Raw genomic sequence first — 16,470 nt, forward strand, 5'->3', positions numbered from 1 at the left:
TGGTGATGTTCATCCCACCTCCCTCTCCCTGGTGATGTTCATCCCTCCTCCCTCTCCCTGGTGATGTTCATCCCGCCTCCCTCTCACTGGTGATGTTCATCCCTCCTCCCTCTCCCTGGTGATGTTCATCCCACCTCCCTCTCCCTGGTGATGTTCATCCCACCTCCCTCTCCCTGGCGATGTTCATCCCACCTCCCTCTCCCTGGTTATGTTCATCCCGCCTCCCTCTCCCTGGTGATGTTCATCCCGCCTCCCTCTCCCTGGTGATGTTTATCCCGCCTCCCTCTCCCTGGTGATGTTCATCCCACCTCCCTCTCCCTGGTGATGTTCATCCCGCCTCCCTCTCCCTGGTGATGTTTATCCCGCCTCCCTCTCCCTGGTGATGTTCATCCCGCCTCCCTCTCCCTGGTGATGTTCATCCCACCTCCCTCTCCCTGGTGATGTTCATCCCGCCTCCCTCTCCCTGGTGATGTTCATCCCGCCTCCCTGTCCCTGGTGATGTTCATCCCGCCTCCCTCTCCCTGGTGATGTTTATCCCGCCTCCCTCTCCCTGGTGATGTTCATCCCGCCTCCCTCTCCCTGGTGATGTTCATCCCACCTCCCTCTCCCTGGTGATGTTCATCCCGCCTCCCTCTCCCTGGTGATGTTCATCCCGCCTCCCTCTCCCTGGTGATGTTCATCACGCCTCCCTCTCCCTGGTGATGTTCATCCCACCTCACTCTCCCTGGTGATGTTCATCCCGACTCCCTCTCCCTGGTGATGTTCATCCCACCTCCCTCTCCCTGGTGATGTTCATCCCGCCTCCCTCTCCCTGGTGATGTTCATCCCACCTCCCTCTCCCTGGTGATGTTCATCCCGCCTCCCTCTCCCTGGTGATGTTCATCCCACCTCCCTCTCCCTGGTGATGTTCATCCCGCCTCCCTCTCCCTGGTGATGTTCATCCCGCCTCCCTCTCCCTGGTGATGTTCATCCCGCCTCCCTCTCCCTGGTGATGTTCATCCCACCTCCCTCTCCCTGGTCATGTTCATCCCGCCTCCCTCTCCCTGGTGATGTTCATCCCACCTCCCTCTCCCTGGTGATGTTCATCCCGCCTCCCTGTCCCTGGTGATGTTCATCCCGCCTCCCTCTCCCTGGTGATGTTCATCCCTCCTCCCTCTCACTGGTGATGTTCATCCCACCTCCCTCTCCCTGGTGATGTTCATCCCGTATCCCTCTCCCTGGTGATGTTCATCCCTCCTCCCTCTCTCTGGTAATGTTCATCCCTCCTCCCTCTCCCTGGTGATGTTCATCCCTCCTCCCTCTCCCTGGTGATGTTCATCCCTCCTCCCTCTCCCTGGTGATGTTCATCCCTCCTCCCTCTCCCTGGTGATGTTCATCTCTCCTCCCTCTCCCTGGTGATGTTCATCCCTCCTCCCTCTCCCTGGTGATGTTCATCCCTCCTCCCTCTCCCTGGTGATGTTCATCCCTCCTCCCTCTCCCTGGTGATGTTCATCCCTCCTCCCTCTCCCTGGTGATGTTCATCCCTCCTCCCTCTCCCTGGTGATGTTCATCCCTCCTCCCTCTTCTTGGTGATGTTCATCCCTCCTCCCTCTCCCTGGTGATGTTCATCCCTCCTCCCTCTCCCTGGTGATGTTCATCCCTCCTCCCTCTCCCTGGTGATGTTCATCCCTCCTCCCTCTCCCTGGTGATGTTCATCTCTCCTCCCTCTCCCTGGTGATGTTCATCCCGCCTCCCTCTCCCTGGTGATGTTCATCCCTCCTCCCTCTCCCTGGTGATGTTCATCTCTCCTCCTACTCAACCTCACACATAATACAACTCGTGGTGAACAAGGAACATAAAAAGTACACATTTTAACTTGGATATTAAACCAAGATGTTTACCAAGGTTTGTGCATTAAACCAAGATGTTTACCAAGGTTTGTGCATTAAACCAAGATGTTTACCAAGGTTTGTGTATTAAACCAGGATGTTTACCAAGGTTTGTGTATTAAACCAAGATGTTTACCAAGGTTTGTGTATTAAACCAAGATGTTTACCAAGGTTTGTGTATTAAACCAAGATGTTTACCAAGGTTTGTGCATTAAACCAAGATGTTTACCAAGGTTTGTGTATTAAACCAGGATGTTTACCAAGGTTTGTGTATTAAACCAAGATGTTTACCAAGGTTTGTGTATTAAACCAAGATGTTTACCAAGGTTTGTGCATTAAACCAAGATGTTTACCAAGGTTTGTGTATTAAACCAAGATGTTTACCAAGGTTTGTGTATTAAACCAGGATGTTTACCAAGGTTTGTGCATTAAACCAAGATGTTTACCAAGGTTTGTGCATTAAACCAAGATGTTTACCAAGGTTTGTGTATTAAACCAGGATGTTTACCAAGGTTTGTGTATTAAACCAAGATGTTTACCAAGGTTTGTGCATTAAACCAAGATGTTTACCAAGGTTTGTGCATTAAACCAAGATGTTTACCAAGGTTTGTGTATTGAACCAAGATGTTTACCAAGGTTTGTGTATTAAACCAAGATGTTTAGCAAGGTTTGTGCATTAAACCAAGATGTTTACCAAGGTTTGTGCATTAAACCATGATGTTTAGCAAGGTTTGTGTATTAAACCAAGATGTTTACCAAGGTTTGTGTATTAAACCAAGATGTTTACCAAGGTTTGTGTATTAAACCAAGATGTTTACCAAGGTTTGTGTATTAAACCAAGGTTTTTACCAAGGTTTGTGTATTAAACCAAGATGTTTAGCAAGGTTTGTGCATTAAACCAAGATGTTTACCAAGGTTTGTGCATTAAACCAAGATGTTTACCAAGGTTTGTGCATTAAACCAAGATGTTTACCAAGGTTTGTGCATTAAACCAAGATGTTTACCAAGGTTTGTGCATTAAACCAAGATGTTTACCAAGGTTTGTGCATTAAACCAAGATGTTTAGCAAGGTTTGTGCATTAAACCAAGATGTTTACCAAGGTTTGTGCATTAAACCAAGATGTTTACCAAGGTTTGTGTATTAAACCAAGATGTTTACCAAGGTTTGTGTATTAAACCAAGATGTTTAGCAAGGTTTGTGCATTAAACCAAGATGTTCACCAAGGTTTGTGCATTAAACCAAGATGTTTACCAAGGTTTGTGTATTAAACCAAGATGTTTACCAAGGTTTGTGTATTAAACCAAGATGTTTAGCAAGGTTTGTGCATTAAACCAAGATGTTTACCAAGGTTTGTGCATTAAACCAAGATGTTTACCAAGGTTTGTGTATTAAACCAGGATGTTTACCAAGGTTTGTGCATTAAACCAAGATGTTTACCAAGGTTTGTGTATTAAACCAGGATGTTTACCAAGGTTTGTGCATTAAACCAAGATGTTTACCAAGGTTTGTGCATTAAACCAAGATGTTTAGCAAGGTTTGTGCATTAAACCAAGATGTTTACCAAGGTTTGTGCATTAAACCAAGATGTTTACCAAGGTTTGTGTATTAAACCAAGATGTTTACCAAGGTTTGTGTATTAAACCAAGATGTTTAGCAAGGTTTGTGCATTAAACCAAGATGTTTACCAAGGTTTGTGCATTAAACCAAGATGTTTACCAAGGTTTGTGTATTAAACCAAGATGTTTACCAAGGTTTGTGTATTAAACCAAGATGTTTAGCAAGGTTTGTGCATTAAACCAAGATGTTTACCAAGGTTTGTGCATTAAACCAAGATGTTTACCAAGGTATTAAACGAAAATATTAAAATATACTTAAAATACTTTGAATATACTTATAATACTTTGGATACACTTAAAATAATTTACATATACTTCAAATACTTTGGATATACTTAAAATACTTTAGATATACTTACGAATACTTACAATATACTAAAATTATTGTGTGATTAAAATGCTAAATATATTTAAAAATATACTTAAAATGAACAAAAAATGACAAGATAGTAAGAATACCGAAAAAACATTACTTCCTCTCAGTAAGGTTTTCGAAACCGCAGTTTGTTGGTTGCAGGTCCGTTGGTACGTACCCCCGTCCACTGGTACGTACCCCCGTCCGTTGGTACGTACCCCCGTCCGTTGGTACGTACCCCCGTCCGTGGGTCGGTCCGCTGACGCATGTGTGTGTGTAGCGTAGCCTTGCAAGTATTACTGTGTTAATTCTTAGTGTTTGCCTTCCTCTGATGGAAGACGGAACACAGGATTGGCAGGAAATTGGTCATCGTCCATATTCTGTGTATGTTATTTCCCTGGAGGCGCGTCCATGTCTCTCCCATGCCTTCCTCCCGTCCTGCCTTGCTGCCTCTCTTAACCTGACTGTCTCTCCCATGCCTTCCTCCCGTCCTGCCTTGCTGCCTCTGTTACCCAGACTGTCTCTCCCATGCCTTCCTCCCGTCCTGCCTTGCTGCCTCTGTTACCCAGACTGTCTCTCCCATGCCTTCCTCCCGTCCTGCCTTGCTGCCTCTCTTAACCTGACTGTCTCTCCCATGCCTTCCTCCCGTCCTGCCTTGCTGCCTCTCTTAACCTGACTGTCTCTCCCATGCCTTCCTCCCGTCCTGCCTTGCTGCCTCTCTTAACCTGACTGTCTCTCCCATGCCTTCCTCCCGTCCTGCCTTGCTGCCTCTCTTAACCTGACTGTCTCTCCCATGCCTTCCTCCCGTCCTGCCTTGCTGCCTCTCTTAACCTGACTGTCTCTCCCATGCCTTCCTCTCGTCCTGCCTTGCTGCCTCTGTTACCCAGACTGTCTCTCCCATGCCTTCCTCCCGTCCTGCCTTGCTGCCTCTCTTAACCTGACTGTCTCTCCCATGCCTTCCTCCCGTCCTGCCTTGCTGCCTCTGTTAACCTGACTGTCTCTCCCATGACTTCCTCCCGTCCTGCCTTGCTGCCTCTGTTACCCAGACTGTATCTCCCATGCCTTCCTCCCGTCCTGCCTTGCTGCCTCTGTTACCCTGACTGTATCTCCCATGCCTTCCTCCCGTCCTGCCTTGCTGCCTCTGTTACCCAGACTGTCTCTCCCATGCCTTCCTCCCGTCCTGCCTTGCTGCCTCTGTTACCCAGACTGTATCTCCCATGCCTTCCTCCCGTCCTGCCTTGCTGCCTCTGTTACCCTGACTGTATCTCCCATGCCTTCCTCCCGTCCTGCCTTGCTGCCTCTGTTACCCAGACTGTCTCTCCCATGCCTTCCTCCCGTCCTGCCTTGCTGCCTCTGTTAACCTGACTGTCTCTCCCATGCCTTCCTCCCGTCCTGCCTCTCTTAACCTGACTGTCTCTCCCATGCCTTCCTCCCGTCCTGCCTTGCTGCCTCTCTTAACCTGACTGTCTCTCCCATGCCTTCCTCCCGTCCTGCCTTGCTGCCTCTGTTACCCAGACTGTCTCTCCCATGCCTTCCTCCCGTCCTGCCTTACTGCCTCTGATAACCTGACTGTCTCTCCCATGCCTTCCTCCCGTCCTGCCTTGCTGCCTCTCTTAACCTGACTGTCTCTCCCATGCCTTCCTCCCGTCCTGCCTTGCTGCCTCTGTTACCCAGACTGTCTCTCCCATGCCTTCCTCCCGTCCTGCCTTGCTGCCTCTGTTAACCTGACTGTCTCTCCCATGCCTTCCTCCCGTCCTGCCTTGCTGCCTCTGTTAACCTGACTGTCTCTCCCATGCCTTCCTCCCGTCCTGCCTTGCTGCCTCTCTTAACCTGACTGTCTCTCCCATGCCTTCCTCCCGTCCTGCCTTGCTGCCTCTGTTACCCAGACTGTCTCTCCCATGCCTTCCTCCCGTCCTGCCTTGCTGCCTCTGTTAACCTGACTGTCTCTCCCATGCCTTCCTCCCGTCCTGCCTTGCTGCCTCTGTTAACCACACTGTCTCTCCCATGCCTTCCTCCCGTCCTGCCTTGCTGCCTCTGTTAACCTGACTGTCTCTCCCATGCCTTCCTCCCGTCCTGCCTTGCTGCCTCTGTTACCCAGACTGTCTCTCCCATGCCTTCCTCCCGTCCTGCCTTGCTGCCTCTGTTAACCAGACTGTCTCTCCCATGCCTTCCTCCCGTCCTGCCTTGCTGCCTCTGTTAACCAGACTGTCTCTCCCATGCCTTCCTCCCGTCCTGCCTTGCTGCCTCTGTTAACCTGACTGTCTCTCCCATGCCTTCCTCCCGTCCTGCCTTGCTGCCTCTGTTAACCACACTGTCTCTCCCATGCCTTCCTCCCGTCCTGCCTTGCTGCCTCTGTTAACCAGACTGTCTCTCCCATGCCTTCCTCCCGTCCTGCCTTGCTGCCTTTGTTAACCAGACTGTCTCTCCCATGCCTTCCTCCCGTCCTGCCTTGCTGCCTCTGTTAACCAGACTGTCTCTCCCATGCCTTCCTCCCGTCCTGCCTTGCTGCCTCTGTTAACCTGACTGTCTCTCCCATGCCTTCCTCCCGTCCTGCCTTGCTGCCTCTGTTAACCTGACTGTCTCTCCCATGCCTTCCCCCCGTCCTGCCTTGCTGCCTCTGTTAACCTGACTGTCTCTCCCATGCCTTCCTCCCGTCCTGCCTTACTGCCTCTGTTAACCAGACTGTCTCTCCCATGCCTTCCTCCCGTCCTGCCTTGCTGCCTCTGTTAACCAGACTGTCTCTCCCATGCCTTCCTCCCGTCCTGCCTTGCTGCCTCTGTTAACCAGACTGTCTCTCCCATGCCTTCCTCCCGTCCTGCCTTGCTGCCTCTGTTAACCAGACTGTCTCTCCCATGCCTTCCTCCCGTCCTGCCTTACTGCCTCTGTTAACCTGACTGTCTCTCCCATGCCTTCCTCCCGTCCTGCCTTGCTGCCTCTGTTAACCTGACTGTCTCTCCCATGCCTTCCTCCCGTCCTGCCTTGCTGCCTCTGTTAACCAGATTGTCTCTCCCATGCCTTCCTCCCGTCCTGCCTTACTGCCTCTGTTAACCTGACTGTCTCTCCCATGCCTTCCTCCCGTCCTGCCTTGCTGCCTCTGTTAACCTGACTGTCTCTCCCATGCCTTCCTCCCGTCCTGCCTTGCTGCCTCTGTTAACCTGACTGTCTCTCCCATGCCTTCCTCCCGTCCTGCCTTGCTGCCTCTGTTAACCAGACTGTCTCTCCCATGCCTTCCTCCCGTCCTGCCTTGCTGCCTCTGTTAACCAGACTGTCTCTCCCATGCCTTCCTCCCGTCCTGCCTTGCTGCCTCTGTTAACCAGACTGTCTCTCCCATGCCTTCCTCCCGTCCTGCCTTGCTGCCTCTGTTAACCTGACTTTCTCTCCCATGCCTTCCTCCCGTCCTGCCTTGCTGCCTCTGTTAACCAGACTGTCTCTCCCATGCCTTCCTCCCGTCCTGCCTTGCTGCCTCTGTTAACCAGACTGTCTCTCCCATGCCTTCCTCCCGTCCTGCCTTGCTGCCTCTGTTAAACTGACTGTCTCTCCCATGCCTTCCTCCCGTCCTGCCTTGCTGCCTCTGTTAACCAGACTGTCTCTCCCATGCCTTCCTCCCGTTCTGCCTTGCTGCCTCTGTTAACCAGACTGTCTCTCCCATGCCTTCCTCCCGTCCTGCCTTGCTGCCTCTGTTAAACTGACTGTCTCTCTCATGCCTTCCTCCCGTCCTGCCTTACTGCCTGTTAACCAGACTGTCTCTCCCATGTCTTCCTCCCGTCCTGCCTTGCTGCCTCTGTTAACCAGACTGTCTCTCCCATACCTTCCTCCCGTCCTGCCTTGCTGCCTCTGTTAACCAGACTGTCTCTCCCATGCCTTCCTCCCGTCCTGCCTTGCTGCCTCTGTTAACCTGACTGTCTCTCCCATACCTTCCTCCCGTCCTGCCTTGCTGCCTCTGTTAACCACACTGTCTCTCCCATGCCTTCCTCCCGTCCTGCCTTGCTGCCTCTGTTAACCTGACTGTCTCTCCCATGCCTTCCTCCCGTCCTGCCTTGCTGCCTCTGTTAACCAGACTGTCTCTCCCATGCCTTCCTCCCGTCCTGCCTTGCTGCCTCTGTTAACCAGACTGTCTCTCCCATGCCTTCCTCCCGTCCTGCCTTGCTGCCTGTGTTAACCAGACTGTCTCTCCCATGCCTTCCTCCCGTCCTGCCTTACTGCCTCTGTTAACCAGACTGTCTCTCCCATGCCTTCCTCCCGTCCTGCCTTACTGCCTCTGTTAACCAGACTGTCTCTCCCATGCCTTCCTCCCGTCCTGTCTTACTGCCTCTGTTAACCAGACTGTCTCTCGCATGCCTTCCTCCCGTCCTGCCTTGCTGCCTCTGTTAACCAGACTGTCTCTCCCATGCCTTCCTCCCGTCCTGCCTTACTGCCTCTGTTAACCAGACTGTCTCTCCCATGCCTTCCTCCCGTCCTGCCTTACTGCCTCTGTCAACCAGACTGTCTCTCCCATGCCTTCCTCCAGTCCTGCCTTACTGCCTCTGTTAACCAGACTGTCTCTCCCATGCCTTCCTCCCGTCCTGCCTTACTGCCTCTGTTAAACTGACTGTCTCTCCCATGCCTTCCTCCCGTCCTGCCTTACTGCCTCTGTTAACCAGACTGTCTCTCTCATGCCTTCCTCCCGTCCTGCCTTGCAGCCTCTGTTAACCACACTGTCTCTCCCATGCCTTCCTCCCGTCCTGCCTTACTGCCTCTGTTAACCAGACTGTCTCTCCCATGCCTTCCTCCCGTCCTGCCTTACTGCCTCTGCTAACCAGACTGTCTCTCTCATGCCTTCCTCCCGTCCTGCCGTGCTGCCTCTGTTAACCAGACTGTCTCTCCCATGCCTTCCTCCCGTCCTGCCTTGCAGCCTCTGTTAACCAGACTATCTCTACCATGTCTTCCTCCCGTCCTGCCTTGCTGCCTCTGTTAACCAGACTGTCTCTACCATGCCTTCCTCCCGTCCTGCCTTACTGCCTCTGTTAACCAGACTGTCTCTCTCATGCCTTCCTCCCGTCCTGCCTTACTGCCTCTGTTAAACTGACTGTCTCTCCCATGCCTTCCTCCCGTCCTGCCTTACTGCCTCTGTTAACCAGACTGTCTCTCCCATGCCTTCCTCACCGTCCTGCCTTACTGCCTCTGTTAACCAGACTGTCTCTCTCATGCCTTCCTCCCGTCCTGCCTTGCAGCCTCTGTTAACCACACTGTCTCTCCCATGCCTTCCTCCCGTCCTGCCTTACTGCCTCTGTTAACCAGACTGTCTCTCCCATGCCTTCCTCCCGTCCTGCCTTACTGCCTCTGTTAACCAGACTGTCTCTCTCATGCCTTCCTCCCGTCCTGCCGTGCTGCCTCTGTTAACCAGACTGTCTCTCCCATGCCTTCCTCCCGTCCTGCCTTGCAGCCTCTGTTCACCAGACTATCTCTACCATGTCTTCCTCCCGTCCTGCCTTGCTGCCTCTGTTAACCAGACTGTCTCTACCATGCCTTCCTCCCGTCCTGCCTTACTGCCTCTGTTAACCAGACTGTCTCTCCCATGCCTTCCTCCCGTCCTGCCTTGCAGCCTCTGTTAACCAGACTATCTCTACCATGTCTTCCTCCCGTCCTGCCTTGCTGCCTCTTTTAACCAGACTGTCTCTCCCATGCCTTCCTCCCGTCCTGCCTTGCAGCCTCTGTTAACCACACTGTCTCTACCATGTCTTCCTCCCGTCCTGCCTTGCTGCCTCTTTTAACCAGACTGTCTCTCCCATGCCTTCCTCCCGTCCTGCCTTGCTGCCTCTGTTAACCAGACTGTCTCTCCCATGCCTTCCTCCCGTCCTGCCTTGCTGCCTCTGTTAACCAGACTGTCTCTACCATGCCTTCCTCCCGTCCTGCCTTGCTGCCTCTGTTACCCAGACTGTCTCTCCCATGCCTTCCTCCCGTCCTGCCTTGCTGCCTCTGTTAACCAGACTGTCTCATACTATCTCGTTTGTTCAAGACTTGATAGTTGGATATCTCTTGTTATGTGGGATGGACTTTGTGAAGTTTTTTTAAACCCTGTCCTTGGTTTAATATAGCTGTTGTTTTCTTCCTTTTGTGTCTCGTATTCCCACGCTCCGTCTTGTTTTCCCACGCTCCAGCCTGTATTCCCACGCTCCGTCCTGTATTCCCACTCCGATTTATATTCCTACTCCTCGATTTGCTTTCCCACGTTCCGCTTTTTCTTCCACGGCTCGTCTACTTTGACTTTCTTCCTCCGCGTGTATGCCCATTCACTAGCATGTCTGTTAGGTAAGACACATATGCAACAGTTAGGTATCTTTATTGTGAAACGTTTCGCCTACACAGTAGGCTTCTTCAGTCAAGTACAGAAAAGTTGATAGAAGCAGAAGATACTTGAAGACGATGTAATCAGTCCATCACCCTTAAAGTTTTGAGGTGGTCAGTCCCTCAGTCTGGAGAAGAGCATTGTTCCGTTGTCTGAAACAATATGGAGAAGAAGTGACAGGATGAAGCTTTTATAGCTTTTAATGCTCTTCTCCAGACTGAGGGACTGACCACCTCAAAACTTTAAGGGTGATGGACTGATTACATCGTCTTCAAGTATCTTCTGCTTCTATCAACTTTTCCGTACTTGACTGAAGAAGCCTACTGTGTAGGCGAAACGTTTCACAATAAAGATACCTAACTGTTGCATATGTGTCTTACCTAACAACCTGTCGGTATTTTATACCATTTTAATGTTCACTAGCATGTCTATCCACCCGTGGGTTCGTTAGTTCTTGGACGAATCCTGTAATTCGTCTAACCATGAGCCAGTTCGTGCGTCCAGTGGTTCGCCGTCTCTAGGTATGTCCGTCCATCTCTGCTTTGAGTTCGTCAGTACGTGAGATCGTCCATACCATCTCTGGGTACGTTCGTCTGTCTGCTGGTTCGCCCGTTCGCTGCTTCGCTCGTCCGTGGGTTCGCCCGTCCAGCGGTTTCACTAACTATATTTTCATACATTTGATGGAGTGATTTAATCTGTGGCATGGAAGTGGCGGCACAGATCTGAGGAAACTTAATCAGTAGCAGGAGCGGGACTACACCATCCTACTGCTATATTTGATAGTACTAGTAGCAGATGTAGTTACATTTCTAGTGGTACTACTACTAGTAGTGGTGGTACTACTACTACTATTACTACTAGTAGTTATTTATAAGACTCATATTGGAAATAAAATGAAAACGAGATTGCAAACGTTGTTCTGACTTAGTTGTACTGTAGCAGTTGTGGACTGTTCCAGCCAGGGTATTGTAGCAGTTGTGGACTGTTCCAGCCAGGGTATTGTAGCAGTTGTGGACTGTTCCAGCCAGGGTATTGTAGCAGTTGTGGACTGTTCCAGCCAGGGTATTGTAGCAGTTGCGGACTGTTCCAGCCAGGGTATTGTAGCAGTTGTGGACTGTTCCAGCCAGGGTATTGTAGCAGTTGCGGACTGTTCCAGCCAGGGTATTGTAGCAGTTGTGGACTGTTCCAGCCAGGGTATTGTAGCAGTTATGGACTGTTCCAGCCAGGGTATTGTAGCAGTTGCGGACTGTTCCAGCCAGGGTATTGTAGCAGTTGTGGACTGTTCCAGCCAGGGTATTGTAGCAGTTATGGACTGTTCCAGCCAGGGTATTGTAGCAGTTGCGGACTGTTCCAGCCAGGGTATTGTAGCAGTTGTGGACTGTTCCAGCCAGGGTATTGTAGCAGTTGTGGACTGTTCCAGCCAGGGTATTGTAGCAGTTGTGGACTGTTCCAGCCAAGGTATTGTAGCAGTTGTGGACTGTTCCAGCCAGGGTATTGTAGCAGTTGTGGACTGTTCCAGCCAGGGTATTGTAGCAGTTGTGGACTGTTCCAGCCAGGGTATTGTAGCAGTTGTGGACTGTTCCAGCCAGGGTATTGTAGCAGTTATGGACTGTTCCAGCCAGGGTATTGTAGCAGTTATGGACTGTTCCAGCCAGGGTATTGTAGCAGTTGTGGACTGTTCCAGCCAAGGTATTGTAGCAGTTGTGGACTGTTCCAGCCAGGGTATTGTAGCAGTTGCGGACTGTTCCAGCCAGGGTATTGTAGCAGTTGTGGACTGTTCCAGCCAAGGTATTGTAGCAGTTGTGGACTGTTCCAGCCAGGGTATTGTAGCAGTTGTGGACTGTTCCAGCCAGGGTATTGTAGCAGTTATGGACTGTTCCAGCCAGGGTAGTGTAGCAGTTGTGGACTGTTCCAGCCAAGGTATTGTAGCAGTTGTGGACTGTTCCAGCCAGGGTATTGTAGCAGTTGTGGACTGTTCCAGCCAGGGTATTGTAGCAGTTGCGGACTGTTCCAGCCAGGGTATTGTAGCAGTTGTGGACTGTTCCAGCCAAGGTATTGTAGCAGTTATGGACTGTTCCAGCCAGGGTATTGTAGCAGTTATGGACTGTTCCAGCCAGGGTATTGTAGCAGTTGTGGACTGTTCCAGCCAGGGTAGTGTAGCAGTTGTGGACTGTTCCAGCCAGGGTATTGTAGCAGTTGTGGACTGTTCCAGCCAGGGTAGTGTAGCAGTTGTGGACTGTTCCAGCCAGGGTATTGTAGCAGTTGTGGACTGTTCCAGCCAGGGTATTGTAGCAGTTGCGGACTGTTCCAGCCAGGGTATTGTAGCAGTTGTGGATTGTTCCAGCCAGGGTATTGTTGTAGTTGTGGATTGTTCCAGCCAGGGTATTGTAGCAGTTGTGAATTGTTCCAGCCAGGGTATTGTAGCAGTTGTGAATTGTTCCAGCCAAGGTACTGTTGTAGTTGTGGATAATTCCACCCAGGGGTATTGTTGCTGATACGTGTATACATATATACATATATACATATACATATATATATATGTATATATATATATATATATATATATATATATATATATATATATATGTATATATTTATATTTATATATATATATATATATATATATATTGTGTATGTATGTATACACAGAGTATGTGTATACGTACATTGTGCAGCATAAAAACGAGTCATACAGAAATGTATCTCCCTGGGAGTTTTGTTCAAAGGTCAGAGGTCAAGCATGGAGTCATTTCCGTTATATATTTTGTTTGTTAACTTAAGCTGAACGTTACAATAACATTCACCTGGATTATTGTGACGTTCACGAGGGGGAATACTGAACACTGGCGGAGAGTTGTGACGTTCACGAGGGGGAATACTGAACACTGGCGGAGAGTTGTGACGTTCACGAGGGGGAATACTGAACACTGGCGGAGAGTTGTGACGTTCACGAGGGGGAATACTGAACACTGGCGGAGAGTTGTGACGTTCACGAGGGGGAATACTGAACACTGGCGGAGAGTTGTGACGTTCACGAGGGGGAATACTGAACACTGGCGGAGAGTTGTGACGTTCACGAGGGGGAATACTGAACACTGGCGGAGAGTTGTGACGTTCACGAGGGAGAATACTGAACACTGGCGGAGAGTTGTGACGTTCACGAGGGAGAATACTGAACACTGGCGGAGAGTTGTGACGTTCACGAGGGGGAATACTGAACACTGGTGGAGAGTTGTGACGTTCACGAGGGGGAATACTGAACACTGGTGGAGAGTTGTGACGTTCACGAGGGGGAATACTGAACACTGGGGAGAGTTGTGACGTTCACGAGGGAGAATACTGAACACTGGCGGAGAGTTGTGACGTTCACGAGGGGGAATACTGAACACTGGCGGAGAGTTGTGACGTTCACGAGGGAGAATACTGAACACTGGTGGAGAGTTGTGACGTTTACGAGGGGGAATACTGAACACTGGCGGAGAGTTGTGACGTTCACGAGGGGGAATACTGAACACTGGTGGAGAGTTGTGACGTTCACGAGGGGGAATACTGAACACTGGGGAGAGTTGTGACGTTCACGAGGGGGAATACTGAACACTGGCGGAGAGTTGTGACGTTCACGAGGGAGAATACTGAACACTGGCGGAGAGTTGTGACGTTCACGAGGGGGAATACTGAACACTGGCGGAGAGTTGTGACGTTCACGAGGGAGAATACTGAACACTGGCGGAGAGTTGTGACGTTCACGAGGGGGAATACTGAACACTGGCGGAGAGTTGTGACGTTCACGAGGGGGAATACTGAACACTGGGGAGAGTTGTGACGTTCACGAGGGGGAATACTGAACACTGGGGAGAGTTGTGACGTTCACGAGGGGGAATACTGAACACTGGCGGAGAGTTGTGACGTTCACGAGGGGGAATACTGAACACTGGCGGAGAGTTGTGACGTTCACGAGGGGGAATACTGAACACTGGGGAGAGTTGTGACGTTCACGAGGGGGAATACTGAACACTGGGGAGAGTTGTGACGTTCACGAGGGGGAATACTGAACACTGGTGGAGAGTTGTGACGTTCACGAGGGGGAATACTGAACACTGGCGGAGAGTTGTGACGTTCACGAGGGGGAATACTGAACACTGGCGGAGAGTTGTGACGTTCACGAGGGGGAATACTGAACACTGGGGAGAGTTGTGACGTTCACGAGGGGGAATACTGAACACTGGTGGAGAGTTGTGACGTTCACGAGGGGGAATACTGAACACTGGCGGAGAGTTGTGACGTTCACGAGGGGGAATACTGAACACTGGGGAGAGTTGTGACGTTCACGAGGGGGAATACTGAACACTGGTGGAGAGTTGTGACGTTCACGAGGGGGAATACTGAACACTGGCGGAGAGTTGTGACGTTCACGAGGGGGAATACTGAACACTGGGGAGAGTTGTGACGTTCACGAGGGGGAATACTGAACACTGGCGGAGAGTTGTGACGTTCACGAGGGGGAATACTGAACACTGGCGGAGAGTTGTGACGTTCACGAGGGGGAATACTGAACACTGGGGAGAGTTGTGACGTTCACGAGGGGGAATACTGAACACTGGTGGAGAGTTGTGACGTTCACGAGGGGGAATACTGAACACTGGTGGAGAGTTGTGACGTTCACGAGGGGGAATACTGAACACTGGGGAGAGTTGTGACGTTCACGAGGGGGAATACTGAACACTGGCGGAGAGTTGTGACGTTCACGAGGGGGAATACTGAACACTGGCGGAGAGTTGTGACGTTCACGAGGGGGAATACTGAACACTGGTGGAGAGTTGTGACGTTCACGAGGGGGAATACTGAACACTGGTGGAGAGTTGTGACGTTCACGAGGGGGAATACTGAACACTGGGGAGAGTTGTGACGTTCACGAGGGGGAATACTGAACACTGGTGGAGAGTTGTGACGTTCACGAGGGGGAATACTGAACACTGGGGAGAGTTGTGACGTTCACGAGGGGGAATACTGAACACTGGTGGAGAGTTGTGACGTTCACGAGGGGGAATACTGAACACTGGGGAGAGTTGTGACGTTCACGAGGGGGAATACTGAACACTGGTGGAGAGTTGTGACGTTCACGAGGGGGAATACTGAACACTGGTGGAGAGTTGTGACGTTCACGAGGGGGAATACTGAACACTGGGGAGAGTTGTGACGTTCACGAGGGGGAATACTGAACACTGGCGGAGAGTTGTGACGTTCACGAGGGGGAATACTGAACACTGGTGGAGAGTTGTGACGTTCACGAGGGGGAATACTGAACACTGGCGGAGAGTTGCCGCAGAGTTGTGACGTTCACGAGGGGGAATCCTGAACACTGGCGGAGTTGTGACGTTCACGAGGGGGAATACTGAACACTGGCGGAGAGTTGTGACGTTCACGAGGGGGAATACTGAACACTGGCGGAGAGTTGTGACGTTCACGAGGGGGAATACTGAACACTGGGGAGAGTTGTGACGTTCACGAGGGGGAATACTGAACACTGGCGGAGAGTTGTGACGTTCACGAGGGGGAATACTGAACACTGGGGAGAGTTGTGACGTTCACGAGGGGGAATACTGAACACTGGCGGAGAGTTGTGACGTTCACGAGGGGGAATACTGAACACTGGTGGAGAGTTGTGACGTTCACGAGGGGGAATACTGAACACTGGCGGAGAGTTGTGACGTTCACGAGGGGGAATACTGAACACTGGGGAGAGTTGTGACGTTCACGAGGGGGAATACTGAACACTGGTGGAGAGTTGTGACGTTCACGAGGGGGAATACTGAACACTGGTGGAGAGTTGTGACGTTCACGAGGGGGAATACTGAACACTGGGGAGAGTTGTGACGTTCACGAGGGGGAATACTGAACACTGGCGGAGAGTTGTGACGTTCACGAGGGGGAATACTGAACACTGGCGGAGAGTTGTGACGTTCACGAGGGGGAATACTGAACACTGGTGGAGAGTTGTGACGTTCACGAGGGGGAATACTGAACACTGGTGGAGAGTTGTGACGTTCACGAGGGGGAATACTGAACACTGGGGAGAGTTGTGACGTTCACGAGGGGGAATACTGAACACTGGTGGAGAGTTGTGACGTTCACGAGGGGGAATACTGAACACTGGGGAGAGTTGTGACGTTCACGAGGGGGAATACTGAACACTGGTGGAGAGTTGTGACGTTCACGAGGGGGAATACTGAACACTGGGGAGAGTTGTGACGTTCACGAGGGGGAATACTGAACACTGGTGGAGAGTTGTGACGTTCACGAGGGGG

At 51.1% G+C, this 16,470-nt stretch overlaps 1 protein-coding gene across 1 annotated transcript in view; it reads left to right on the forward strand.

Moving 5' to 3' along the window:
* LOC128695265 (discoidin domain-containing receptor tyrosine kinase B) overlaps positions 1-16,470 on the forward strand; it is a 430,413-nt gene that overhangs the window by 11,890 nt on the left and 402,053 nt on the right. The window lies entirely within an intron of this gene.

This window comes from Cherax quadricarinatus, chromosome 50 (genome assembly GCF_038502225.1).
Source record: "Cherax quadricarinatus isolate ZL_2023a chromosome 50, ASM3850222v1, whole genome shotgun sequence".
Lineage (NCBI taxonomy): Eukaryota > Metazoa > Arthropoda > Malacostraca > Decapoda > Parastacidae > Cherax > Cherax quadricarinatus.